Source organism: Apium graveolens, chromosome 9 (genome assembly GCF_009905375.1).
Source record: "Apium graveolens cultivar Ventura chromosome 9, ASM990537v1, whole genome shotgun sequence".
Taxonomy (NCBI): Eukaryota; Viridiplantae; Streptophyta; class Magnoliopsida; order Apiales; family Apiaceae; genus Apium; species Apium graveolens.
In genome coordinates this window covers 182,097,065-182,103,446 of record NC_133655.1, presented here as the reverse complement: position 1 = coordinate 182,103,446, position 6,382 = coordinate 182,097,065, and the positions used below count along the sequence as shown (strand labels likewise).

The 6,382-nt window shown below is 34.6% G+C and overlaps 1 long non-coding RNA gene across 1 annotated transcript; it reads right to left on the bottom strand.

Annotated features, from left to right (window-relative positions):
* Positions 1 to 5,371: 5,371 nt before the first annotated feature.
* LOC141687176 (uncharacterized) lies at positions 5,372 to 5,996 on the bottom strand. The gene is made up of 3 exons (XR_012560949.1): positions 5,874 to 5,996; positions 5,604 to 5,786; positions 5,372 to 5,519 (listed from the first exon to the last, which is right to left on the bottom strand). It is a non-coding gene; the product is annotated as an uncharacterized LOC141687176 (long non-coding RNA).
* Positions 5,997 to 6,382: the final 386 nt, after the last annotated feature.

Sequence of the window (6,382 nt, the reverse complement as noted above, 5' to 3'; positions counted from 1 at the left end):
CTTGGAACCTTGCACAAAGACAAGTAGCATACATGATATCAGGGCTACTAGCACTCAGATACAGGAGTGAGCCAATCATACCTCTGTAGTTAGTCATATCTACTGAAGAACCAATATTTGAATCTAACTTGGTTACAGTGGCCATGGGAATTAATGCAGTTGAGCAGTCTTACATTTCAAATCTTTTGAGCAAATTCCTGGTGTATTTGGATTGATTTATGAAGATCCCTTCATCACTATGGTTAACTTGTAACCCCAGAAAGTAACTTAATTCTCCCATCATACTCATTTGATACCTGGAGTGCATTAGCTTTGCAAATCTCTCACAGAGTTTATCATTAGTAGATCCAAAAATGATATCATCAACATATATCAATACTAATAACAAGTCCTTACCATGGTATTTATAAAAGAGATTTTTGTCAATTGTACCTCTTGTGAAACCACTTTCTAGCAAAAATAGAGCAAGTGTTTCATAACAGGCCCTTGGAGCTTGCTTCAGTCCATATAGTGCTTTATCCCGTAAGTATACATGATCTGGATACTTTGGATCAATGAACCCTGGAGGCAGTTCAACATAAACTTCCTCTTCATGCTCTCCATTTAGAAATGCACTCTTTACATCCATTTGGAACACCTTAAACTTCTTGTGAGCAGCATAGGCTAGAAAGATTCTAATTGCCTAAAGCCTTGCAACTGGAGAAAATATCTCATCATAATCAATGCCTTCTTGTTGTGAATAGCCCTTTGCAATCACTCTTGATTTATTGCTTGTAACAATGTCCTCACTGTCAGTTTTGTTTCTGAACACCTACTTTGTGCCAACTATAGATATGTTCTTTGGTCTTGGCACAAGAGTCCAGAATTCATTCCTTTTAAATTCATTAAGCTCCTCTTGTATTGCTGTAACCCAGTCAACATCTTGAAGAGCTTCTTCAAGCTTCTTAGGTTTAGTTTGAGATAGAAAAGAATGGTAGAGACATTCATTTTGAGTGGCTTTTCTAGTTCTTACACCACTGTCAGGGTTTCCAATGATTAAGTCAGGTGTATGTGACTTAGACCATTTCCTTGCAGATGGAAGTTGACTTCTTGAAGAAGACTCTCCCCCTTGATCTATGAATTCTCTATTATTTCTTTGACTAGTACCAATATTATTTCCTAATGCTCCCCCTAAATCAGTGTTCCCATTGTTATCAGTATTTGACTCATCAGAGTTTGAAGAATTTGAGTCTGATGATCTACTGATGTTTCTTGAGTTGAATCATGTTGCTCCCCCTCAACATATGCTTCAGTGTTATAAGAATTTCCTTGTCATGTGGATCATCAGAGCTTTGAGTGATATATGGTTTTACTGTATCAGGATCAAGATTTAAAAGTTCAGCATAAGATACTTCATTTTCAAATCTCAATTTGTCATGGTCATCTGCATCTTCTAGACCTGTTATCTTCTTGTCATCAAAAGATACATGTATAGATTCCTTGAATGTTTTTGTTCTCAGATTATAAACTCTGAAGGCTTTTGTAGACAATGGATATCCCACAAAAATTCCTTCATCAGCTTTTAAATCAAACTTGGTCAGCTGCTCCGGATGAGTTTTAAGAACAAAACACTTGCAACCAAAAATGTGAAAGTACTTCAAATTTGTCTTCTTTACCTTCACCATCTCAAATGGTGTTTTTCCATTCCTGTTGATCCATGTTGCATTTTGTGTAAAGCAAGCAGTTTGCAAAGCCTCAACCCAGAAGTAGGTAGGCAATCTTGTTTTATCTAGCATGGTTCTTGCAGCTTCTATGAGAGTTATGTTCTTCCTTTCAACAACTCCATTTTGTTGTGGAGTTTTAGGAGAAGAAAACTATTGTTTTATCTCCTTGAGTTTGCAGAACTCTTCCATAGAGCTATTTTTGAATTCGATTCCATTATCACTTCTGATTATCTTCACTTTGTATGTTGATACTTTTTCCAACTCCCTTACATGATCAATAAGAATGGATGTAGATTAATCCTTGGTGTGCAGAAAATACACCCATTTGTATCTTGTATATTCATCAGCAATTACGAGTGCATACCTCTTCTAAGCAATTGACATAACATTTACTAGACCAAAGAGATCAACATGAAGTAGATGATATGGTTAAAGAATGGAGGAATCAGTTTTACTCTTGAAAGATGTTTTCCTTTGCTTGGCTTTCTGGCATGAGTCACATAAGCCATCAGGAGTAAACACTGCATTGGGCAATCCTCTCACAAGATCTTTTCTCATAAGTTCATTGATATTGTTGAAGTCGAGATGAGAAAGTATTTTATGCCAGTTCCAGCTGTCTTCCACATATGCTCTACTTAGTAGACTAACTTTTGATTCATCAGTACTTGTGGAGACCATGGCTTCATGAAAACTACCATATCTTACACCAGTCATTGCAATCTTGCCATCCGACTTACTGACAATTTCACAATCCTCCTCATAGAAATTGACATGGTAACCTCTGTCACAGATTTGACTCACACTGACAAGATTATGCTTGAGTCCTACAACTAGTGCTACATTTTCAATGATGACATTTCCAACTTTAATTTTGCCATATCCCAAGATTTTTCTTAAGTTGCCATCTCCATAAGAAACACTTGGGCCAGCTTTCTCCTCAAATTCTTATAGCAAGGATTTATAACCATTCATGTGTCCTCAACATCTACTATCCAAGACTAGAGTGTTCCTCCTGTTACCCTACAATCAGTAATTGGAATCAGTTAGAGTTTTTAAGGACCCAAACTTGCTTGGATCCTTGGCCTTTTTAAGTTTGTTAACATATGCAGCAGAAGACTTTTTATCAGATTTTATGTTAACATTCTTACTATTAGTATTTATACATGCAGAAATAGATTGTGCTTTAATTAAAGAGGGTTTCAGTTTATAATAATCATAATAAACACTGTGATACTCTTTACATGTATAAATTGAGTGCCAAACACTAGAACAATAAAAACAAGGACTCTGTGGTTTATATCTAACTGTTCAATTCCTAAACTCTGATTTGGATGAAACAGTATTTATCTCTTTATTTTTCCTGCAATAATTAGCAAGATGATTAGTACTACCACAGTTTAAACATGCCTTTCTAGGTGCATTGTGAGGAGTTACATAATTACCATTCTTATTAACATCTACCTTGCCATTCCTATTTTTCATAGGCCTTTTCTTCTTGTCTTTCATGTGTAAATCCTTCAGCTTTTGCTTAAGCTGTTTCTAAGTCATTAAACCAATATTTACTGATTTTATGTGAACCTGTTTACTTTTATCAGTAATTATATTTGATCTAGGTGCTGAGGTTGAACCTTTCTCATAGATTGACTTGACAGTATTAACACTTGGATTAAACTTAATGGTCTTTATCTGAACCTTGTTCAGTATGACCTTGCTATCAGTATTTACTGGTTATGTTTTCTCAGTTTCTTTTTCAATTTTCTTATCAGAATAAGATCTAGCAGCATATCCTAATCCTGATCCCCAACAACCATTTTCTAAAATTTCCTGAATTGTTTTTCTTAAGTTAGTCCAAAGTTTAATAACCTTTCTTTCTTTAGCTAACTCCTTTTATAGATAAGCATGTATTTCTAACAATTTTTCTTTAACATAAACAACATTATCTCCTTCTTTTTAAATTTCTAGCATGGAAAATAACTCAATTTCTAGGTGATCATTCCTTTTCTTTAAAACAGAGTTTTCACTCTTGATTCTATTATTCTCTAAGGTTTGATCCCTATAACTAACATGCAGAGTCTTAAGAAATAATTTTAATTCATAGATATCATCAGTATCAAAAACAAGGGCAGTCTAAGGTACCTTTAATTCAGCATTATCATCATCAGCATCAACATTTTCTGTGAGAGCATAATTGACTCCATCATCTGATTCTAATGAATCATCCCAGTTTTTCTTCTTTGAGATCAAGGCTTGGTTCTTCTCAGCTCTAGGTTTTCTGCAGTCAGCTGCAAAGTGTCCAATTCCATCACAGTTGTAACATCTCTCTTTTGACTTGTCAAGTTTTCCAGATCTTGATTCCTTCCAATCAGTATTTCTTTTGTTGTTCCTCTTATCAGAGTTTGAGGAATTGGACCCTTTTTTGGAAAATCTTCTCCCTTTCTTAAAGTTCTTGTAGACCATCTTCTTGAAGCCTTTAACCAATAGTGCATCCATTTGATCCATGTCTTTATTGTTGTTATGATCACTATCAGTATCTGATTCAATATCAATATTTGAGTCATCATCAGAGTTTGATGATTCAGTATCTGACTTTGCAATCATAGATTTTCCGTTGGAGTAGCTTTTCCTCCTAACTTTCTCCTTTTGCTTCTCTTCAACTTTAAGTGCTACTGGTCTAGATTTAGATCTTTTCCTCTTGCTTCTTTGCTCCATCTCTAGTTCATGAGTTTTCAGTACTCCATAGATCTCATCTACAACTATGTCATTAAGTTCATAGTTATCCCCTATTGATGTCACCTTACACTACACCATAAAATGCCTACTGTAACACCAAAAAAACGTCGCAGTAGGGGGTAAATATGTTACTCTTGCCCCACTTTTAAGCTAAGGTAACATTTTATTAAAGATAGCTTTTTCCATGTTGCCTTAGGGGTCTAAGGTAACATCTTTGGTGCCTAAGGCAACATCGTATTTTATCTTGTTTATATGTTGCATTACATTGCTAATGCAACAGAAAGAGAGATCAGTTGTAACTTGTTTTTTATGTTACCTTAGAGTTTTAAAATATTTTTAAAAAGTGGGCCCCACAGTGGGACCCACTAGATGACATGGCAAGTGTAGGGCCCACAGTGCTAAGTTGTCTTGATGACGTGGCAAGTGGGCCCATAGAACCTAATATAACACTTTGAAAAGCTGTTGTAACATTATAGCTAGCCTAATAAAACATTTTAAACATAATATGGTAACAATTTAGGAGGCTATTGTAACACTTTAGCACAAACAAATTGAAATGCTTAATATGTAAACTTAAGAATCCCAATTATACAATTTCATAATTATAAAATAATGCATCCAACCCAAACATTAAAAATCCAAATATACAACCAAATTAAATGTCCAAACTAACTATAAACTACTTCACATTTTTAACTTAACAACATCCCAAGATTATAAATTTTTAAAAGTACTACTACAAGCTAATGCTTAAATTTGCTTCACTTTCTCCTAGACCCCACCATCCGGGCGTTTCCCTTTTTATACACGTGAAGCTTTCTCTTGTAATTCTTCTTGTAATCCTCCTCACTATAACACCAAAAAAACATCACTGATACTAACCAAAAAATTGTAATGAAAATATAGGCATAAAAGGAATTACATCAAATTTGCTTACCAATAGAACTGAGTTAGCTTATTTATGGTCCCTTCTTGAATTCCAATATATCGTTTGTAAGAAAGATATTGAAGTGCATAACATGCTCTCTCTATATGGAGAGTACCCATATAAATTATCCTCCCTATAATGTGAAGACAAAGATAATCCTGGCAACAAATAAGTAGACAAAAATGCATTCAATTGTTATAAATGGTTATATGGGGTAAACAGAAATGGAAAGTGAAACTAACCTTTTCTGGAAAAACTTTTGCTCGGCAAACCACTGCCATGAACTTGGCCAAGCTATCCGTCAAATTAGTATGCCTGATCCTTCATAAAACAACTTCATGCACAGCTTCTAAAGCACCATTTCCAATGATTACACGTACATAATCGGTGAAATGACAAGCAAAACGTGTCAATGTGATAACAACCTACAGATTATATAAAATGTCTAAATACATGCAATTGAATTGACTAATATAGGAAACTAACTCTAGTTACGAGCAAGCGAAGATTACCGAAGTAACAATAATAAAAGATTCATTAGACAGATCCACGAGGACTGGAATTGCCTTTTCTCTTATTATAGTGTCACAGGTGTCAATTTTTGCCCATGAGAGAATGTAAGCAGCTGACATCTGTGATCAAATTTGTTCTCACAAACTAAGCTAATAAATTTGGAATAGCACTTGTAATGTACATAATCAACAAAATCAAGACCACGCACCTGGATAAAAACATTGTCACTCTCTTTAAGAATCATAACAAGGCTTTCAACAACATCAACCCTTAAATAATCAGCTAATCTTGTGTCTGTTTATCAAAATTTACTCGTCATAAAAAAATATTCGATTGAAACAATTAATTAGGGTGCGCACACACAAAATTAAAAGAAAAAACACAAATTGGTTTTACCTCCATAAATCATTTTATCTATCCCTTTTATTCCATGCCCCGGAGGTGGTTTCCACCCCCACCACAAAAACTCAAAAAAAAAATACTTCTTAATATACTGGAACATGAACTC